The 23677-nt window shown below is 39.2% G+C and overlaps 2 long non-coding RNA genes across 2 annotated transcripts; one reads left to right on the top strand and one right to left on the bottom strand.

Moving 5' to 3' along the window:
* Window positions 1-3619: 3619 nt before the first annotated feature.
* Window positions 3620-14824, bottom strand: LOC139707830 (uncharacterized). Its single transcript, XR_011709257.1, has 3 exons — window positions 14740-14824; window positions 13938-14015; window positions 3620-4031 (listed from the first exon to the last, which is right to left on the bottom strand). It is a non-coding gene; the product is annotated as an uncharacterized lncRNA (long non-coding RNA).
* Window positions 11905-22923, top strand: LOC139707829 (uncharacterized). Its single transcript, XR_011709256.1, has 3 exons — window positions 11905-12112; window positions 15970-16042; window positions 22636-22923. It is a non-coding gene; the product is annotated as an uncharacterized lncRNA (long non-coding RNA).
* The last annotated feature ends 754 nt before the right edge of the window (window positions 22924-23677 follow it).

Raw genomic sequence — 23677 nt, 5'->3', positions numbered from 1 at the left:
TAAGTAGGACTCCATACCTTAGGGTGCAACTCAGTGTTTCCATTCTAGCTCCAAACACATTAGTAACAGTGGCCATCAAGCTTTCAAAAGTAAATTTAGACTTGATTTTGCTTTTTCTGTTCCATTTGGATCAGGTGACAATCAGTGAAATCCCAAGGATTGTTAGCATCCATAAATTCTTGGTGTTCTTTTACTTTCTCCAAAACATACCGTTTTTAAAAAATATTTTTTAGTTGTAGATGGACACAGTATCCTTATTTATTTTTATGTGGTGCTGAGGATCAAACCAAGTGCCTCACGCATGCAAGGCAAGTGCTCTACCACTGAGCCACAACCCCTGCCCCAAAACATAACTTTTTATATGAACAACATATATAAGCACGGACAGTGACTCCCTGGGAGACAATCAAGGAGAGTAGGGGACATTATCATCTAACTGGATCCATGGGGAGCTCATTTTCCATCCAGTTAAGAAAATTCTGGTCTGTATAATTAAAATGTTTCTGCAAGATAAGGGAGCAGATCATACTGCATGGGGCACAGCTCAGGATAAAAGTAGGATCACAGGTGAGGGCCTTGGCATTTCTCAACTCCTTTATGAGGCAGTGGGATTCCTCTTGAGTGTGCTACTCAGTGTTTCTCTTTTCCATCTGGAAATTTTACAAGGCCATGAGAGAGAAGCACTGGATTTTTTTTTTTTTTCATCTCTTTCCATTGCTGATAAGGATTCCAAGCTTTATATTATTTTTTTCACCTATCAGGAAATGACTTTTTCCTGAAAACACTTCTCCAGGGTTAACCAGGGCTTCCCTCACTGTGTCATATCCACACAACACCGTTGCTGGCTTAATGCCAAAACATAGAGTGATCACAGCACCACAGACTGTTGAAAACTGGTTTCCTTAGCACTTGGGAAGGTATTTTTGTGTGTGGATAGTTGTTCAAATTGCTGTTTCTCTGGGGTCCAATCACTGGAGAGTCTTATTCCATTTTCCCGCTCTACCCTTACCCTTTGTTCATTTTTAAATCACATTAGGTTGTTGTTGAGTTATAGGAGTTCTTTATATATTTGGGATATTAATCCCTTATCAGATGGATGCAAATGTTTTTCATCTTTTTATATTTTTTGTGATTTACAAATATTTTTTCCCATTCCATAAATTGACTTTTCACTCTATTGGAGTGTTGGTACATTCCATTGATGCACAGAAGTTTATAAGTTTGATGAGCTCCCATTTGTCTATTTTTCTTTGGTTGCTTGTGTTTTCAGTGCCACATCCAATAAATAATTGCCAAATCTGGTAAAGATTTTCACCTGTTTTCTTCTAGGAGTTTCATAGTTTGGGGTCTTATATTTAGGTCTTACGTTCATTTATAATAAATTTTTGTAAATGGAGTAAAGGTAGGATTTCACTTCATTCTTTTGCAAGTTGATATCCAGTTTTCTCAGCACTATTTGTTGAAGAGACTGTCCTTCCCCATGAGTAGTCTTGGCATCCTTGCTGAAGATTATTTAATTGTATATGTGAAATTCATTTCTGGGATCTCTGTTCTTTTCCATTGCTCTATATGCCTTCCATTATGCTAATACATATTGTTTTTTTTTTTTGATTTTGGTACTGGGGATTGAGCCCAGGGGTGCTTAACCACTGAGCCACATCCCCAGCCATTTTTTGTATTTTATCTAGAGACAAGGCCTCACTAAGTTGCTAAGGCTGGCTTTGAACTTGCAGTCCTCCTGCCTCAGTCTCCCAAACTGCTGGGATTACAGGCATGCACCACCATGCCCATCATTACAATTGTTTTGATTACTGTATCTTTGTAATGTGTTTTGAAGTCAGGAAGTATGAGACTTTTTTTAAACCATTGTCTTATTTATTCAGGTTCCATATGAGTTTTAATATGATTTTTTTTCTATTTTAATAAGGGTTATATTAAATTTCTATTTAGATTGCTTTGAGTAGTATGAACTTTTAACAATATTAAGACCTCAAAACCATGAACACAGGATTTTTCATTTTCCATTTATTTGTGTCTTCTTTAAATCTTCCAGCAGTGTTTTGTGGTTTTCAGTGAAAAGCTTTTTAGCTCTTTTGATAGTTTATCCCTAAGTATTTTGTTCTTTTTGATATTATTACAAATTGTGATTGATTCCTTTCTTCTTCTTTTCCTTACTTCCTGTATTTGGAATCTAATCTATCATTGAGCTACATCCTCAGGCCTTTTTATGTTTTATTTTGAGACAGGGTCTCACTAAGTTGCTTAGGGCCTCGCTAACTCACTGAGGCTGGCTTTGAACTTGTGATCCTCCTGCCCCAGCCTCCTGAGTCACTGGGATTACAGGCGTGCTCTATCTCGGGTTATTTTTCTTGATTTCCTTTTTATATAGTTCATCATTAGCCTATTTTGGTTTTGACTGAGATGATCTCTAGCCTTAGGACCCATACTACAAATCCTTGACCTGACTATGAGGCCCTCTTAGTTTTTCCCTCCCTACCTCTCTGCTGTCTTCTGTTCCCATCTCAGGACCACAGGAGGCTCACAGGTGTCTTGGGTTCTTCCCAGGCCTCCATGTGGCTATCTCTGCTCATGAACTCCTGTGCCATAGCAGGACAAAACTTCTGTGTGCCTGTGGTCCCTGGAATCTCAGGCAGGACAGGCAGATCCACCCCATTAGATGGCAGTCTGGCAAGAAAGAGAACTATAGGCCCTGTGCTCTTCCCACAGACCCAGTAGCTGTACTTCATTCTGTCGATTCCTTGCCCTCTCCTCTCTACCCCCAGAGAGTGTTTTAAACATCTTATTCCTGGGGCTGGAGCTACAGCTCAGTGGTAAAGTGCTTTCCTAGTATGTAAAAGGCCCTGGGTTTAGTCACACACACACACACACAACTCCCCCAAAACAAAACTTGGCCCTGATGGGGAAATCCTGGCTTAGCCGATTCTTACCCAATTCTTTTTTCTTAAATCTGAAGTCCAACTGTTTGTTTATTTTTGTGGGGTTTGGGATTGAACCCAAAGCCCCCCATGCTAGGCAAGTGTTCTGCTCCTGAGCTCCATCCTCAGCCCCCTAAAGTCCAGCTGTTTTAAACATAGAAGGAAAAACAAAACTGGAAGGCTTTTCCATTTCTGCTGGGAAGGCTACTCTTGGAGCAAAGGCCACCAGCCTCAGTTTGGTCTCATCAAGATATAAGTGAGTCTGGGAACATGGTGGCTTTTCCTTCCTCAGTGACAGGTGGGTGTTGACTCTTGGTGGTTTGGGGTAATTTCTCTGCCTGGGTTGTTCTTCCCTAGGCTCATCACTGCCAATGAACCCAGACTCAGGGTTAATTTTTAGCCCTTCTGCAGTGGTTCTCAAATGCAGTCCTGGGGCCCATGAGGCCAAGTAGTAGTAGTAGTACTACTACTACTAATAATAATAATAAATTGCCTCCCATTCCTCTTCTGTCCCAGTATACACTGGAACTTTCCAGAAGCCAGGCAATATATGATATCATAAGGAACTGAATATATGAGAACCTCGCTATCTTCTATTAAGCTATTCTATTAAATACATTGTAAAAAATTATAAATAAATGCTACTATTTTCATTAAAGCTTTTTTAATTTGTAAAAGGTAGATATTTTCATATAACTGCATTATTTGAGTTAAAATGTTTACTATTATTTTTTAAGGAATTATTTGAGTTAAAATGTTTACTATTATTTTTTAATAATTTTTAAAAAATTTCAGTTGTATTTCTAAATAGGATAGAATTAACCTATAAAAGATCTTTGGGGGTTCTCAGTAATTTTTACAAGTATAAAGGAGTTTCTGAGGCCAAAATGTTTGAAGACTCTCCCAGGGAGGCTGCTGTTCTTCTGCCACTTCTTGGGTGTCTTCAAAGACTTCAGTTTTTCTTGAATTTCTCCTTTTGTTAGCGCCATGCCAGCACGGCCACAGGAGGGCAGCAGATTCTGCTGTGAGCCACCAGAGCTCCCTCAAGCATAAGGTGGTCACCAAATGGGCCTGCAGCATTCAGCCAACCAGTCTCTGGAATAGGAAAAGCAAAGATGACAAAGCAGGTTCTTGCTGTGTAGGAGGTTCAGGCCCCCATGTTCTTCCTCCCTGGTGACATCAGAGAGGACTGGCTTTTTTTTTTTTTTGTAAAATTTTATTCATTTAGAAATGTATTCGTTCTTTTGGTCCAACTGTTTCTCACATCTTTTCTGGGCCTCAAACAATTCTATCAAAGGTTTCAGGAAATGATATTTGTTAATAAATTACAGGTGTTAAGAAGTTAATAGCAGAAAAATCCATTGTGATCCATCCACATCTTTCATAGATAATAGTAGTATTCCAGATAAAATGTTATTTAATTCATTACCTGAATGAAAGTAGTAAGTCCAATTATATATTATGCAGTCTTGATATCTAGGATAGCTAAAGAAAGGGCCTGTTGTAGGATATCCTTCAGAGTATGTCAGACATGAAGTTCTATCTGACTGCCTCTGAGCACCCCACCCTATTACCGCCATACTGGTCTTGCTTTGTTGGGACCCATCAAACAATCTTCCCCCCCAACAGGTGTATATTTTTTGTTACTTCTGTCTAGAGCACTCTCTTTCCTCTCCCTACCCCAGATATATAATCTGCTCACCTCATTCTTGTTTTAAATAGCAGCTTCTCCCCTTTAAGCTTCCTTCTGGGTCCTTTGTTTTCCTCCATATCAATCATCTTTATATGACATAATAAATATTTATTTGCTTATTTATTATTTTCTTTTTCCCCATACAGTGTAAGTTCCATTACAACAGTCACGTTTTCTGTGTCTTCAGTGAAAGAACAGTGTTTACTACGTAGCACATCTCCAAATGTTTAATAAACAAAAGAATAAATGTAACTATATTAACTATTTACACGTGGGATGTTTGCTTTCTTGAGTGCAAACTAAATAGATCACGCAACAATCCAGAGTCATGCTTACTGAGCACTAAAAGTTTGGATATAGTAATGAACCTTTCTGGTACTCAAATCTTGGTTTCTTTCTTTTTATTATTATCATTTTTTAATATATGACAGCAGAATGCATAACAATTCTTATTACACATATCGAGCACAATTTTTCATATCTCTGGTTGTATACAAAGTATATTCACACAAGTTTGTGTCCTTCATTCCTGTACTTGGATAATAATGATCATCACATTCCACCATTATTTCTAACCCCATGCTCTCTCCCACCTCTCTGCCCTATCTAGAGTTTGTGTATTCCTCCCATGCTCCCGTTCCCTATCCCACTATGAATCAGCCTCCTTATATCAAAGAAAACATTCGGTATTTGTTTTTGGGGGATTGGCTAACTTCACTTAGCATTATCTTCTCTAACTCCATCCATTTGAGGACTGGCTTTTTGATCCAGGCCCAGGTCAGAACCTGACCACACCACAGAGGTTGATGTATTTGGTGAATGCACTTGACTTCCATGTTGTTCAGAGCTGAGCATAAGGGCCTGTTTTATGGATGTTCACCTTTAACTGGCAATGTTAGTCCTTGTTGTCATTGTCTGGGAAGAGCACCTCATACCATGTATTGTCAGTAGTATGCAGTTATCAGGCCATAAAGTGGGAAGGGGAGCGGGTAGCCAAGACTTTCCCCTGCCTTTCTATTCAGTCTTGGATAAAGGTGGTGGTAAGGGCATATGTGAGGTTTTACCCAGAACTAGGACCTCATTTTTTATCAGAACAAGGCATGAACATCTCTATCAATGGAAGACAAAGCCCTGGAGCCATTCAATGCACTTCCTGTTAGCCGGTGGTTCCCATGACTTTTTCCAACAACCCTGAAGCAACCTGGCATGAAAGAGCCAGTTCAAATGTTGTTTGGTAGAAAGGGAATGAATCCAAAGTCACAAGACAAGGGTCCAAGTCCCAAGTCTCCTTAACTCCTGGTTTGGACTCTTTCCTCATTACTACAATGCTAACTCCCACATGTTTCCCCCTGCAGCTGTTCATCATCATATTCAGTCAGCCAGGAATATATAAAAATTCACCCATCTTTGCACGAGTGTGGCCTAGTGACTAAGAGCAGGGCTTTGAAGGGAAAGGCAAGATTACATTCCTGTTTTCACCGTGCCCCTAATGACCTGACTTCTTTCCACTAGGCCCTGCCCCTTAAAGGTTCTACCACTTCCTAGTAGAACCAAGCTCAGGAGGAACCTTTTAACACCTGGGCCCTTGGAGACAGTTAAAATCCAAACCATAGCACTTTGCTTGAACATCTGGAGACAGTTCAATCACCATGAACAACCATAAGAGCTAAGAGAGATGGTTTATGAAGGTTTACCAAGTGCCAGGTACTATGATAAACATAGGCATGTACCATCTTACTCAATTCTTACAATAACACTAAAAGAGTTACTTTGCTCCTTTTAAAAGTGAAGAAACAGGAGCTTAGAAGAACTAAGTAACTTGCCCAAGGCCTCATAACAAGAAAGTATCCAAATACAAAAATTCATTTGGCCTGACTAGAATCTAGCCTATCCTACCCCTCACCCCATACATCTCCAACAGCCCAACTTATCACCTCTAATTTTTGGAAAGATCTTCCTTGTATTGCACTGAAATTCAATGCCAATTTCCTCCCTCCCAGATGTACACACATCAGCTTCAGGCCTAAGTGTCTTCTATTTGTTGTTGTTTCTAGATACTAAAAAATGAATACCGTTCTGTCTATTCCACTATTATTGTTGCATTTTTGGAAGTCACATTATCAAAACATAAGAACTAATATTTTTAGAGGTGAAAAAAGACAGGGTTTGAGGTTAGCAAATTTTAGATGGACAATAATAAAATCATTTTCCTGTAGGAATCTTGATTATAAAGCTGCTTTACTGCTTTAGTAGTGTAGCTGTAAAATCAAGCATCACTTGATTGCTTCTGGGTTTTACTCACAAGTGCTAGTTTGTCATGTTCTCTCTCTTCTCTCTCTCATCAGAACCATCATTTTTATTACCTTTATGATTCATTGTCTCATTGTTTAGTTAACAAAGCACAAAGCTTTGTTGTTGTTACCAAAACCAAAATCAAGTGCCGGAGCTATTCCTAACAGTTTTTTTTTCTATACACTGTGCCAGCCCCTCCATTGTGATATGTTTATAACCAATAGTAGTTTGTAGAGATGAAAATTGTACTTTCTATTTAGGAAATTTCTTTTTTTTAATATTTACTTTTTAGCTATAGTTGGACACAACATCTTTATTTCACTTATTCATTTCTATGCGGTGCTGAGGATCAAACCCAGGGTCTTGTACGTGCGAGGCGAGCGCTCTACCGCTGAGGATTTAGGCAATTTCTTTATTGCCAATTCTAATTCTGAAAATACCACCAAAGGAAATACACTTGAATTCTCTGTGGTTTGACCAGTACAGCTCAGAATTATCAAATCTGCAATTGTGTTTTGGCACCCTCCTGGAGCAAATTATAGTAGTTCCAGTTTATCTGTTTAGACTGGGTAATCATCTGAGAGGCCGCTGTGAAACTGATAAGCCTGCCCCCTAGATCAGCTTCAAATCTGTGCTGTCCAGTTTGGTAACAGTTAGCCACATGCAGCTATTGAGTTCTTGAAACGAGGCTACTACAACTGGGGGATTAAATTATATTTGATTTTTAAAATTTTTTGATTTGTTTAATTAGTTATATATGTCAGTAGAATGCATTTATGCACTTTGATATATCATACATAAATGGGATATAATTTCATTTTTCTGAGCACACATGTTGCAGAATCATATTGGTCATGTAGTCACATATATACATACAGTAATAACGTCTATTTCATTCTACTATCTTTACTATCCCTATATGCCCTCCCTCCCATCACTTCCCTCTACCTAATCTAAGGTAACACTATTCTTCCCTAGTGTTCCCCCCCCCCCCCCCGCCTTATTGTGAATTAGCATCCGCATATTAGAGAAAACATTTGGCCTTTGGTTTTGTGGGATTGGCTTATTTCGCTTAGCATGATATTTTCCAACTGCAACCATTTACTGGCAAATGCCATAATTTCGCTCTTCTATAAAGCTGAGTAATATTCCATTGAGTATATATGCCACATTTTATTTATCCATTCATCTAATGAGGGACACCTAGATTGATTCCGTAGTCTAGCTATTGTTAGTTGAGCTGCTATAAACATTGATGTGGCTGTATCACTATAGTATGCTATTTTTAATTATATTTAAATAGTCACACATAGCTAATGAATACCATATGGAACAGTGTAGTTCTTCATCTCTACCTGAAATATGGTAAATGCATGAAGCAGAACAGAAACCTGCTTCTTCCACTGGATTCCAAACTCTGGAGTGGAGGTGATAACCAACCATTTAGACTTATCATAACTCAGTGTGCATTTTCACCCAGTAGTATACATGCATATCATTGGAGGACTTTGTCAAATGCCTTGTAAAACCAGGACACCCTGTATATGTGGCATTGCCCTGCTCTACCAGTCTAGCATTTTATTTTCAGAAAATAGTGGGGTTTTTTTTTCCTATTTGAAGAAGTAATATATGCCTACCATGGCAAAATAGAGGAAATTAACACTGACCATTTCTAGGTAATTACTATTAATATTTCAGCATAATTTTTGTATCTGTTTTTCTATGTTGAGAGCATACATTCTCCATTACTTGCACACTGCTTTATTTTTTTATTCGAATTTTAAAATTTTTTATTTTTCTGCCAGGTGCAGTGGTGCATGCCTGTAATCCCAATGGCTCCAGATGCTGAGACAGGAGAATTATGAGTTCAAAGCCAGCCTCAGCAAAAGGCGAGGCACTAAGCAACTCAGTGAGACCCTGTCTTTAAATAAAATACAAAATAGGGCTGGGGATGTGGCTCAGTGGTTGAGTGCCCCTGAGTTCAATCCCAATTGAACCAAAAATTTGATACATATATCATGTATAAAATGTTGTTCTGAAATATATATACATTGTGGCAAGGCTAAATCATGTTAACCTATGTATTATTTCACATACTGATTTTTGTGGAGAAAACACTTAAAAACTATTCTCTCAGCAATTTTCAAGAATACAACTCATTGATATTAATTATTGTCATTATGCTGTACAATAGAGCTCATAGACTTATTTGTTCTAATTGGAGTTTTTTTTACCATTTGACCACCGTCTTCTTAAAAGCACCACACCCCCTGCAAGTCACTAGTAACCACCAGTTTGCTCTTTGCTTCTATGAATTCAACTTTTTTGGATTCTACATATAAGATCATGTGGTGTTTGTCTTTATGTGCCTGACGCATATGTCCTCCAGGTTCATCCGTGTTGTCACAAATGACAGCATTTCCTTTAATATTGAATGGTATTCCATTATGTATTATACCACATGTTCTTTATCCATTCATTCGTTGATGGAATTTAGGTGATTTCATATTTTGGCTGTTGTGAATATTCCTGCAATAGACATGGGAGCAAATGTCTCTTCAACGTACTGATTTCATTTCATTTGGATATGTACCCAGTAGCTGGATTGTGGTAGCTCTGCATTTAATTTTTTGCTTTTTTTATTGATGATATTTTATCACATTATTAATTACTTTTCAAAAACAACTTCAAATACTATATAATAGTGCTGGGGCTGTAGCTCAGTGGTAGAACACTTGCCTAGCACATGTGAGGCACCGTGTTCAATCCTCAGCACCACATAAAAAAATAAAATTATTTTTTAAGGGGCTGGGGTTGTGGCTCAGTGGTAGAGCACTTGCCTAGCATGTGTGAGGCATTGAGTTCAATTCTCAGAACCACATATAAATAAATTAAGATAATAAAGGCCCATCAACATCCAAAAATTTTAAAAAATATATTTTTTAAGAAAAGCAAAGGCCTTTCATCTTGTCAAAGATTATAGGACCTGAAAAAAATGAATACATTTTTTAAAAAATACTGTATAATAGTTCACTGTAGCAATAATTAATAATTTGCATAACTATCACCTTCTTCTATACTTTTAGGTTGCATCTGATTTTTTTTTGAATAAAGAATTAATGATAACTCTACATCAAGTACAACCAGAGAATGAAAAGTTAAACTCCATTTATGTATGATGGGTCAAAATGCATTCTACTGTCACATATAACTATTTGGAACAAATACAAAAAAGAATTAATGAAAATCTTTTTGTGCAAAATAACTGTCCATAATTTGCATTATTTGCTTAGCATAAACTTCTTGAAGAATATGAAATTGTTAAAGTTAATTCTTTCACAGGAAAAGATGAAGTTAGTCCTCATTATCTCCCTTTCAGTTTACAACCAGATACTCCCTTATTGAGAGAATTAGATCAAAATGGTCCTCTCTTCCTCATTTTCTCTACTTCCAAAGATGTGGATTTGTCGTTTGGACAAGTATTTAGCAGAAATTTTATTTCGGTTTTAAAAGAGTCAGAATAAAATATCCACAGCCACAATTGCCTGGTACATAGTGAAGATGGATCTTGCTTAACATCCTACTCTGCAACTTAGATAAGTTTGTATGGCTGAGTTTGGCAGAAGAAATGATAGAAAAATAAATGACTCTATAGAATAAAACAAGAATTTGGAATTCTGGAGGCAATACAAAAGAGATGGATAAGGAGGAAAGATGAGAGAATAAAGAGAGAGGCTAGACCATTCCACGTGGGGAATCAGCCTACGAAAACCTTCACGAGGCTGGATAAAGGAGGTCCAGGGTGACTCATTTTGGAGTTGTTCCCCTGAAGGGGCTGACAAAAGCACTGAATAGGGACAGCCCAAGGCTAGTGAGATAGTCTGCACACTAAATTCGGCAGATGCAAGGGCTCAGAGCCAGATTGGTCAGCAGTGTAAGCCTCTTTCCACCTTCCACTCAGGTCTCCCTCTGAGGACTGGCCAAACTTTTGAGGAGGACTTTAGACTCCCACTGAATGCGGAATAGAAGTTTGAAACAGCTTTATCCAGAAAGGCTCCATATGATATCTGAGCCATTGGTAAAATAATACTACGGATAATATCATAAAATAAAAATTAAGAACTAAGTAGGTAGGTCAGGTTTGTGGTCCCTTAAAATGCAAAGGCCCAAAGAGATTAATGTACCTAAGGGACCTGGTATAATGGCCAGGCTCTGCTCTGTTCTCAGGTTCTTTGGTTTCTTCTTCAATGTCCAGGGAGAGGAAACAGTGGTGCCATGGTAGAAGCAGGGTAGCTCCTCATTCCCTCCCTCCCCAGGCACTAGGCACTCCCAGTCCCTCAAAGGCTTAGTTTTTCCCTGAGCAACTTCCACAGGGGCCTTGGGGCTTTTCAGTAATTACTTCTATCAATGGTCTGAGCTCAGGGGAATGTATGAAGAAGAAAAGAAGAGGTTTCTACCATCTCATAGACAGACAGATTTTCCCTAGTAAGGGGAAGCATATAAGAAAAAAGTTTATCAGTTGTCCTAAAGATATATTATCTGATATCAGAAGGTTTTCTTTGTTCCTATCAAATATTTAGGCACCAGATCAGAAGAATGAATCCAAGGTGGAAAGACACAGGGACCAACAGGGCAGCCATATGGAAAAGTTTGTTTATCTGACCCACTGTTCTCTTCTTGTCCAGATAAGGACACATGTTTGTGTGTTGACTGATGAGGACAGGAGGAGGTTTCCTGAGTGCAAAATGCCAGGCAAACCCTGAGATAAAAAGTCATAAATAGACCCAGAGGCTGACCCAGAGCCAGGCTCAGTGTCCTTGGGCTGGTAGGACTTGTAGGCTAGGTCCCAAGAGGCTGGGAGAGGGGCTGGGGATGAGCGGCTGATATGGAAATTTCCATGAGCTGCCCACCAGCTTTTGGGACACTCTGGACTCCATGTGGCTTGGAGAGAACCTGGGTTATGAAAGAGGTACAAGACGTGGTCCCAGCTCATGAGGAGCTAAGTCCCTGGAGAAAGGAGTCAGAGTGCTTGCCAAGAAAGCAAGTGAACAAACAGGTTTCAAAATCTTAAGCCAAAGTTGAAAATAAGGTCAAGGCATGGAACAGAGCCAGGAAAAGTCAATATCACCTTCCAATTATTAGAACCCTATTTTACCTCCTAAGGAGAATGTTGAAAATACTTCATATTAAGGTAAAAGATGATTTTATTTCTTTAAATACTAACAAATGGATCAAATATTAATGTTTAAAATGCTTTTATTAGTGTATTATAGTTATACATGATAGTTGGGTTCATTTTGACATAATCATAAATGCATGGAATTTAATTTGCTCTATTTCAGTTCCCAGTGCCTCCTCTCTCCCTCTCCTCCTCCCTGCCTCCAACAATATATTAATTTTTAAAAGGAAAAAGTATTTACAATATATTATCACTTGCCAGAGCCTTAGATACTCTTATTAATTCGAGTTAAAATTACAAAATCATTTTTAACACAAAAATTTAAAAAAAAAAGAAAAGAAAATTGTCAAAAGATGTCTAGAGCTATAGCTTGGTGGCAGAACAATTGTCTAACACGTGCAAGACCCTGAGTTCCATCCTCAGTGCTGAAAAAAAAAATGGCATCAGTTCTTTGACTTGGCAATTTTTACCAAAAAGTTTTAAGTATACAATTTTGTAAGAGCAGAAGTCACAACCCTCCCAGGAATTGAAGGTGTGTGTTCTTCTCTAAGAGGATTCAGATATTGTAAATGTGTGAATGTGGGTGCATACACTTACATACAACATTTGAACCCACAGCACACACCAAAATGCTGCCTTCTTTCTACAGTTTAGATATAGTCTGAGTGTGTTCCCTAGCATTTATATGTTGGGAGCTTGGTCTCTACTGTGGTGGTGCTGAGAGCTGGTGGGACCTTTAAGAGGAGGGGCTTAATGGGAGGCTCTTAGGTCACTGGGGGAGCCATCCTCAGAAGATATTAAGGTAGCTCTCCTGGGACCCCTGAACTTTTATAGGCCCAACCCCTTACTCCTCAGGCTTCCTGTTTCCATGTGATCATTTCCCACATGCACTTCTGCCACAATCCATCTGTCATTAGACCTTTACCAGAGAACAAACCAATGGGGCCACAGGATCTCGGACTTTCAGCCTCCAAAACTGATGAATACAATTTCCAAGGCACTGGTTAGATTGTGCTTGTCAGTAAGAGAAAACACAAAGAGGCTTTATTGGTTCACATAACTAAACAGTTAAGTGTTAGGGGAGACTTCTTATATGTTTTAATCAGGGCTGCAGCTCCATTTCTTTGTTTGACTCTCTCTGCCTGTACTCCTTTGTGGGCTAGATTGCCATATGGCTGTGAACAGCAACTTGTGCTCCAATGAGTCTAGGGACAAAGAAACTATTGCTTCCTATAGCCACTGCACAGAAATACTGAGCTTCATTCTGATCGGACCATTGCATGTCCTGTGCTAACTGGCTCAGGCTCAAACAACTTTCTTCTTGGTAAGAGGTTGAAAATGGCTTACACCCTGGGTGGGGGGCACCCCCTGGAGCTACCACTCAAACTGATGGTACCTACACAATGGGAAGGAAGAAAAGAGGTATTAAGACATTCACAATGCCTACCATACCTTAGTTGCAGTTGTTTTAAAAAATTGGTGTATTTATTTATTTATTTAAGAGGTACTTTCTAAGTATCAGGTACTTTGGGAGACATAAAGACATGAAGTTTGCCAACTATTAGATAAAAAAAAGACAAGTTGACAACTGCCATACAGTGTTAGGTATAATGTGAAAAAGGCATGCAAATGCTAAAAGAAAGTCTATAAAAGTAAAGACAGATTGCTTCTAGTTGAGGTGATTCAGAGAGGCATCATATAAAAGGAACATTGGAATTAGCTCTCAAGGAATGAATTGGATTTCAATGATTGCAGGTGAGAAGGGAAGGCATTTGAGGCAAGGAAGTAACATCCCAGAGGCAGGAAACCAAGGGGAAGTTGGAAAGTTGGCACATACCTGTACTCCCAAGGAGTAGGGAAACTGAGGCAGGATGATCTCAAGATTAAGTCCATCCTTAGCAACTTAGACCCCTGTCTGAAAATGAAAATTAAAAAAGAGCTGGGGATGCAGCTCAGTGGTAAAGTGCTCCTGGGTCAAACCTCAGTACCACAAAACAAGGGAGAATTGGACAAAGGTGGCATCCCTTAGCACAAGTTCTAGAAGTTGTTGCTAGAATGAACCACGTCAGGTTGCAAGATAATGGAGTCTTTATTTTTCCCTATGAAAATTGACTTAGGCCCCCATTTGCCTGATTAGCAGAAAGCTCAGTCTGCTCCTTCATGGGGCTCCTGCACCTTCAATTTTTCCCAGATCCAAATTGTACATAAAGTACAGACTGGAATCAGTCTGACTTTCACTTGCAGCAGAGGCCATTGGTCCTTTCAGTCTACGGGCTGACACAAGTCCCCAGGTCTCTGTGGCTCCTCAGGGAGGATGATTCCACTTGCGTCTAGTGTGTTCCTCATCCGTGGTGGTTCAGAGCTCCGATCTGAGAACTCTACACTTCAGGTAAATTCCCAGTCCCCCCAACCTCTGAGTCACTAGGGACTCTGGGTAACAGGTAGTTTGGGGTATCCTGTGGATGTAGAACTCCTATCTTTTCCTGGGATCCACAGCACTAGGAGGCAGGGAGATCCCCTTCCCCAAACAATACCACAACCCGCCTTCCCTTCTGTGGACTTCCCTTTGCCACTCTTTCCTGGCTCCTTACACACACTTGAGGTTTTTGGGGTAAGAGCACCTACCCCAAGTGCCTTACCATGACCAGGGGCTGTCAGATGCCTTTCTCATTGACTTAAAGAAAGAAAAGAAAACCCAAAGTTCAACACCAGAGTGACATTCTGCTCTTGAACTCGTAGGTTCATGCCTCTTAATCTTTTCCAGGATCGCTTACTTCACCCAAGGGAGCCAGCCCTCCTGCGTTCTTTTATTGCAAGTTCACATTGACGTTTAACCTCCTTGGATATTGGCAAAACTTGTGTCCTTGATCAGTCTTCACATATACATTGACCTCTTTTTTCCTTGCAGCTAGTCTGACCCTGCCTTGATGGCTCTTCTGCCCACAGAAGGCCCTGACTAAGCCCCACTGTTTTTCATACACATAGCACCTCTCTTCTAAACTGCCCTGCCCAACCTTGCTCTTGTAACCCTGGCTCTGAATATCTCACAAAAAAGGGGGCAAGAGAGGCTGGGATTGTGGCTCAGCAGTAGAGCGCCCCCGTAACACAGGTGGGACTCGGGTTCGATTGTCAGCACCACGTAAAAATAAAGGCATTGTGTTGTGTCCATTTACACCTAAAAAATAAATATTAAAAAAAAAAGTGGGCAAGAGATAGACACAGAATTGGGCTCAGCTTAAGGTTTCCAGCCTCTAGAATGTCTGCCGCTTTTCTAGCTTGTAAATTTTAGGCCCAAATCTGGAAATTACTTCAAAAATTATGTTAAAGCAAACAAAGCTCTTTTTAAAAAGTATCCCACGACTGTCTGAAGGAGAACAAAATGAAATATGTATTCAACAACTAGGATGGCTTCCCCCACACCCTGCAGAATTGAAAGATGTGAGAATGAATCATAGGCTCTTTTCAATTCAATTGCTACTTCCTAATTCATGTCATATAATCAGTTATTTTCCCTTCACAAAATCCACATCGAGTCAGAACAGTTGCCTGTGGTGAGTGGATGGTGCTTGAAAAGAGGAACATAAAGGAACTTTTTAGAGGCATAAAATTTCTCTTTCCCCTAACCCCCAAGCTGGGGATAGAACTCAAGGCCTCACGCATGCTGGGCAAGTACTCCACCACTGTGCTACATCCCCAGAATGACTACAGACCAATTGGTGTTGGTTACATGATGTTTTCATTTGTAAAAATGTATGCATTGTAGACTGAAGATCTGTGCATTTTGCTGTAGGTAAATTATATCTCAATGTAAACATAGAAAATTTAAACCAATGATTCTGACACATGTGGCTAATGTCCTTCTGCTACAGCATGTTGAAATAAATTATTCTGAAAGAAAAAAGCAATAGACTCCTGAGATGGCAGACACGCTCCATGCACAGGGTAAGTAAACAGGAAGAGAAACCACAGGTCTTGTTAATGGGCTCAGCTGGGATGTTTCCAGTTGTGGGAGCTGAGCCTCTTCTGTAATGTGCTTAATCACTTCTAATTGTACAGTCAGCTAATTACAGTAATTAGTCTTGCCTTGGTTCAACAGGGTTGGGAATTCCTTTACATCATTCTCTTAAGGATGGGGTTGGCTCTTCCTCAAGTTTGGTTGTCTTCTTCAAATTGTGGCATGTGAACTCCTGGGGTCCCTGACATGGTCTGTTGGCCTTGCATTTTCAGCACTGAGTGCTTGGGGATGGGTGACTAATCTTGGAGCCAGTGAGTCATATGTCTCAGGCCTGAGCACAGTGGGAGCACTTGGGCTTGATCCTGGCACCCCTCTCGGTTCACCAACCCAGCCCCACTTAGGTCCAAATTAATCACATTTTGAAAATAGGATTATTCACTACAGCACTGTTTGTAATAGCAAAAGAATAGAAACAGTCTGCCTGCCAGGAGACTGGTAAAGTAAATTAGGATTCATCTATATACTGCAACACTGAGAAAAAATGATGAGGATGCTTTTTTTACACTGATTTGGAAAGAGCTTCAAGCTAGTATTGTTAAATGAAAAAAGAAGAACAGACCCATAATATGGCCATGGCTTTAAAAGGAGTGTAGGTTCATATTTGCTTGAACCTGTATAAGGACATTTTGAAAAAGATACTTAGCAGTTGTCATATTTGTATGGAAGGGTATGGGTGTGGGGGATTGGGGGCTGAGAAGTGGATAGGAGACAAATGAAATTCAGGGGAGATTTTACATTGCAAACCTTTTAAAAATAGATTTTTTAAAAATAATCAAGTGAATGCATTACCTAATGAAATATTGAAATCAATTAATTAAAATGTTCAAAAGGTTTTTTTTTTTTCTTTTTTAAGTAGGAAAAAGTGTTAAGGGAAGGGGGAGTTCCATGATCCCTCAATCTGGCATTGCCCAAACAGTGATTGTGAAGGTAGAATGGGAAATTCATCTATATTTAAAACAGTGATAGAAGCTGGGCATTTTGTTTGTTTATTTGGTGCGGGGGATGGAACCCATGGCCTCCTTTATGCCAGGTAAATTCTCTACCAAACCCTAGTCCTAGACTCTGTTTCGTGTGTGTGTGTGTGTTTGGTACTGGGAATTGAACCCAGGGACAATTTATCACTGAGCACATCTCCAGCCCTTTTTATTTTTTTGATTTTGAGACAGGGTCTCACTCAATTGCTTAGGGAATTGTTAAGTTGCTGTGACTCTGATCTTGAACTTGTAATCCTTCTGTCTCGAGCCTCCTGAGTCCCTGGGATTACAGGCGTGGGCCACCATGCCCAGCTTAGAATCTGTTTTAATTCCTACTTTGTTATACTACTTTATTTACTCAGCAAATAAAAGAGCTATTAAACAATTACCCTCTGATGACAGCCCCTGGGGTTTGGGCTGGGCACACCAGGCAGCCATGGACAGCAGGTGTCCAGGTCATGACTCCGTTACTCAGCATCTTCCTGCTTGGAAACAAATCCTCCTGTGCTGGTGGCTCTGCTCACTATGCAGTTGTAACTTGTTTTATTCTTAACTATGTGTTAAGCAATACCCCGAAGGGTCCAGGAATCAAAAGGAATACTGACATTGTTCACAACTAGGTAATGTGGTACATGAAAATTATAAATTATAAAAGTAACTCAGGAGTTTTCTCTAGATTTGAAAGTTGTGATCTTTCAACTTCTATGGAAAAATCAAGCTGTTCTACTTTAAATATAATCTGAAAGAGAAAATATTGCAAGCAGCACATAATAAATTGATTTACCAAGTATTATGCACTGAGATTATACTTTGACTTATTTAGAAATAAAAGAAGAAATTATTGAAGTAAACTAGTTGATTTTAGACACATATAATGTGAAAATCCTGCATTCCTTGTAACTATGTATTAGTAACACAAGGGTTATCTAAAGGCACTTGAAGCATGATAGCTAATGAATCAGATGAAGTTATGGAGAATATTGTTCCTTTTTAAATTTAACTTTTAAATTTCAACATATGTAAGTTATTTTCATGTGTATGCATGTTAATTTAGTAAAATATAGATAGTAATACAATGTCTTTCTGAATACATACATATATATATATTATAATATGGGTTTACTTATTAAGGAAAAATAACTAAAATTATACAAAGTGTACTAAGTTACAGGTACCATCTTAAGCACTTTGCAAAAAGTTACTTGTTTAATTCTCAACGGTCCTGTTAGACATAGGTATTACTGTTATAGAGACAGAAAACTGAGAAACAGAAAATTTAAGTTGGCCAGGGCCAGTTGGTAATTAGCAGAGCTGTGATTCTAACCCAGAGTGTATCACTCCATTTTCCATGTTCTTAACCATAGTGTTTATTGAGCACTGTTTGCCAGTGACTATTCTAGGCTCAGAGGATTTAGTCTTGAACCAAAGAAATAGTTTTTGCTCTCATTGGGAGAGACATGTGATAAACAAATAGATAATACGTTAGATAATGAAAAATAAACTAAATAAGGGAGTGGGGAGTTGTTTTAAGACCAGAATAAGGGACCAGATGGGCCCTGTTTCAGTAGGATGATAAGGTGACATTTTGTGATGTACCTATACAAAGTGTGAGTGAGCCATGAGGACATCTGAGGGAAGAGCAAGTGTACAGTCTTTGAGCTGCGACTCTTATTGACATGTTAGAACATTGCCAGGAGGATTTTCTTAGTGGAATAAAGTGGGAGAGGGAGGCAGCATTTGAAAAATAACACCTGGAAGACACCTGGATAAGGTCATGTTGTCTTATGGAGCAATGTAAAAATTTCGCCTTTTATTCTGAGTGAGATGAGAAGTCAGCACTGGGGTGTGAGTTTAGAAATGCCATGATCTGACTTTTGCTTTAAAACAAAGGATCACTGTAGGAAGATGTGTGGGAACAGACTACTTAGTTGACTATTGAAATAATTCAGATGGTAGATGATGTTGACATATCCTAGGGCAGTGGTGATGCTGACTCAGGAGGCATTTGAAGATGGATTGGAAGAAGTTGCCCACAGATTTGATGTGAGGTATGACAGAACAGAGGAGTCAAGGAGGATGCAAAGGTTTTGGTCTGAGTAATGGAAAAAATGACTGGTTCTTAGAGGGAAAAGCAGGAGAGTATAATGTCCCAGAGGCCAAGTCAAATAGCCGTATCAATAAAGAAAAGGGATAATGTCAGTGCAAATGGCAAATTCTTTGAAAAATTCTGTCCTCCACAAAAACAATGAGGAAACTGGCAAAAATGGTGAGAACATACTTTTCTTCAAAATTCTTCAAACTCACCACAGTCTTTGCAGCCGCGTGGAAAGAACTGATGGAAGAAAAATGGCTGAATCTCAGTAACAACAGTAAGCTTTGCAGTGTTTCAGCTTGCTCTAGTCTTGTTCCTCTCTCTTCAGATATGTGGTAGCCTCGGAAAATAAGTCTGCATTCCTGGTACCGCTTGGCTGCCACTGGAGGGAGCAGAATAGAGCTGAAAAATCTTTCTCATTCTCAGAAAATTGTCATTATTTTACCTGTGTGGTGGTTCCCTGGGAGATCTCTTACAAAGATGCCTCTATTTGACATGGCTTAAGCTCCTGCATTGTGAAAAACTGAGAAACTGATGTGACTCCATTTTTGAGAAACCATCTTCTACCTCAAGGCCTGTCCTAAGGAAGGGGGCATGACCCTTGTCCTGGGAAAAACCCACAGAGCACTTCTAAGCACATACCCACCCTGCTGAGTTGTTTGTCTGCAAATAACAGGAGAGATCTGTGGCGCCAGGTGTCCGTGACTCAGGCTAGGTGAAGACCCATAGCAACCCCCTAGCAACCACCAATCAGCATGAGACAGGGAAAATACCTGGGATGCCAGGTGACCCCCCAGTAGTTTATGGTGGTTGATAAACCTTGTAGTTTAGCACATACACCCCTCGTGGCCTAAACCAATCAGTTCAAAGGAATCCCCCTCTTGTACTAACCAATCACCCCTACCCAACTTGTTCCCGCCAGTGAATGTGCTAATCAATGTTAAGAGTTGTTTGATTTTCCCGCGGTATGGAATGATTTGCTGTGTGATGTTGTGACGCATAGAGTATCCCCCCAAAACCTATAAAATCTCACTGAACAAAGAACCGGGACTTACTCCCTGGGACCACTGCATTGGGAACAGTTGTGAATCTAGGCTGGAGCTTGCAATAAAGACTCTTGTGTGATTGCATCGGATTCGGCTCCTGGAGGTCTATTGGGGGTCCCACGAATCTGGCATTAAAAAGCCTTTTTCCAAGGGAGAATTTATGGAAAAAAAATATTACAGGTATGAGTTTTAACTCTGCAGCTGCCTGTGGTAGTGGAGAACAGTTGGGGTAAACAATAGACTAACCAAAGACCTTAAATGAATTGGTGGGAAATGAGATGTCCACATGTTCAGGAAAGACCTGAGGAGGCCCTAGGAGCTCACTTTTGAATGACCTCGAGATTCTTTTCAAGCTGAAAGTTAGCTTAAGGCAGAGCTGTCAACTGGCTGGCTGAGTGTTGAAGTCATGCCCCAAGGCACACACAGAGACTGAACTGGTTGATTTATTGGTTCCAGGCATTTAAGGAAATCTGTGTTTTATCATTAGCTGAGTATTAGGGTGAGTACAGATTTCGGTGGCCACATACAACAAAACATACAGGCTTTACAATTTAATTTAGAAAAGTCATTAAACAAAGAAGAACTATAACAAGTAGCAACTATAGACCCTGGGAAGGGAGAAGAATATGATTTCCATAGATGTCACATTATGTTATTTAATATGTCCAATTTTCAGCAAAAATTATAACATGTAAATATACCAAAAAGTGTGACATATACCCAAGGTAAAAAAAATGAATTAATAGAGACATAAACAATGTTCCAGACATTGGACTCACTGGACAAAGACTTTAAATCAGCTGTTTTAAATATATTCAAAGAGCTAAATGAAGCTAAAGAAAATTAAAGTCTGAGAATAATGTCTCACAAACCGGGATTACTAATAAAAACATAGAAATTAATAAAAATAATTACAAATGTTCTGGAGTTGAAAAATACAGTTATCAAAATGAAAAATTCACTAGTGGGGCTCAACAGCACATTTGAGCAGGCTGTAGAAAAAAAATCAGCACAATTGAAAACAGGTCAATTATTAAAGAAACAGAGGGAAAAGAATGAAGAAAAATGAACAAGGCCTCAGAAGTCTGAGTACAATATACCTATAATGTGAATCCCAGAAGGAGAAAAAGGTATAAAAAGAATATCTGAAGAGGGCTTAGGGGTAGAAATACTTGCCCAGAATGCATGAGACCCTGTGTTTGATCCCTAGCAGTGACACACACACACACACACACACACACACACACACACACACACACAATTTATTTGAAGAAATAATGGCAGAGATCTTCCCAATTTTGATGAAAACATGAATCTTCTTGTTTAAGAAGTACATACCTCCAAATAAAGTAAACCCAGACAGCTCTACAACTAGACAACATCATAATCAAACTGTCAAAAGAGGAGGCTAGAAGGCTGTGACATGACATATTTAAAGTGAAGAAAAACAAAATGTCAACTAAGCATTCTATATCCAGAAGAACCATACTTCAGAAATGAAGGAGAAATTAAGAAATTAAGACATTCCCATATAAACAAAAGTTGAGAGAACTAATCACTAACATATCTTCCCTATAAGAAATAAAAGATGCCCTCAGGCTTAAATGAAACAGCAACTAAAATTCCATATGAAACAAAGGAGTTTGGTAAAGGAAACTTCATAGGTTGAATATAAAAGGCAGTATAAATATGTTTTCTTTATATTTTTTTAACCTATCTCTTTTTAAAAATGACTACATAAACTGAGCACAGTGGTGCATACCCATAATCCTAGCAGCTTGAGTGCTGAGGCAGGAGGATTTCAAGTTCAAAGCCAGCCTCAGCAATGGCAAGGCACAAGCAACTCAGTGAGACCCTGCCTGTAAATAAAATACAAAAAAGGGCTGGGGATGTGGTTCTGTGGTCCAGTGTCCCTGGGTTCAATCCCTGGTACCAATAAAAATAATAACTACATAAGACAATAATTATAAACTTATGGTGATGGGCAAACAATGAATAAAAATGAGTTTGTGTGACATTACAAAAGAGGGTAGAGAATGGAGCTATAGAAGAGTGAAGTTTTAATGTCTTATTGAAATTAAGTTAGTGTCAATCCAAACTATAATGCTATGTTAATTAATGAGAAAGAAGGAAGGAGTGATGAACTGTGATGGTCTCTGCTTCCTGGTGCGATGGCCTGAGCTCCTTTCTTCTGCCATGATGTTCTGCCTCACTTCTCTCACAGAGCAATGGAGTCAGCTGTCTGTGGACTGCCACCTCTGAAACCTTGTAAGAACCATACTGTATGTGCTGAGTCATGCCCATCTTCAGGGAGTGTACAGTCTTGTGGGGAAAATATGTGAAAGCAATGATTGTACTTTTGAATGCTGATGCCTGTATAATAGGATGGCATACTTTATTTCCCATAGGAGATGGGAGCAATCAAGAAGACCTCACGGAATTCCCATTGTTCTGGTTCTGAAGCAATTATTTGACAAGGACACGGGAAACCATAAAGGAGAAGCTCAGCTAATAACAATATAAAGACACTTCTGATAAATAGTCAGAAACAGAATCAAGGGTGATTTAGGTTGCTTTAATCACTCTGTATGGATTTTTGAATTGTATTAATGATGATCACATTTGTGTTCCATTCAAAGGTTCATTTTATATAGATAAGTGCTTGCCAAGAATGTATAACATTAAAGTCAAAATAATGAAAGTACACAGATTATATATTCTACTTCTTTTTATATTATTTATAATTGGCCATGCACTTATATTTTTAATGTTTTATGAACTGCTTCAAGTATGTGAAATCTAAAAGATAAAACTCAGGTAAATAAATACTGCTTTTCTGATCAGGTGATCAATCCAAAGGAACAGATCAAAATCCATAATATTATTTTTAAAATGTTGGTGATAGTTTAAGACCTGAAAATTGACCATTTGACTTGGCAACATGAAAGTCACCAGTGAGCAGTTTTAGGGGGATGATAGAGGCAAAACCTGTTGTAGCTTTTCATTACTGTGACAAAATACTTGATATGATCAATTTCAGAGGAGGAAAGCTTTATTTTGGCTCATAGTTTTTGATGGTTTCAGTTCATGGTCAGTGGGCTCCCTTGCTAGCTCATGGAGACAGCAGGTGGCAAGGGAAATTGCTTACCTCATGGCAGCTGGGAAGGAGGGAGAGGGAGAGGAAGAGGAAGAACGAGAAGGAAAAGGAGGAAGTGGCTAGGGTCCAGGTATATCCTTCACGGACACACTCAGATGACCTAACTTCCTCCTGCTAGGTCTTACCTCTTGAAAGTACCACCACCTGCCAATAGTGCTACAGGTTGGGGACCAAGCCCTCAACATGTGGGCCTTTGGGGGACATTTTAGATCCAAACAATAGCAGCCTGGCTAGATTTTGAAAGGGTCAGAGAAAAGGAAGTGGAGACAATGAATATAGATAATTCTTCCAGG

The sequence above is a fragment of the Marmota flaviventris genome, chromosome 12, assembly GCF_047511675.1.
Source record: "Marmota flaviventris isolate mMarFla1 chromosome 12, mMarFla1.hap1, whole genome shotgun sequence".
NCBI classification, from domain to species: domain Eukaryota; kingdom Metazoa; phylum Chordata; class Mammalia; order Rodentia; family Sciuridae; genus Marmota; species Marmota flaviventris.
The sequence above is the reverse complement of the archived record's forward strand: the minus strand, read 5'-3'. Positions and strand labels throughout refer to the sequence as shown.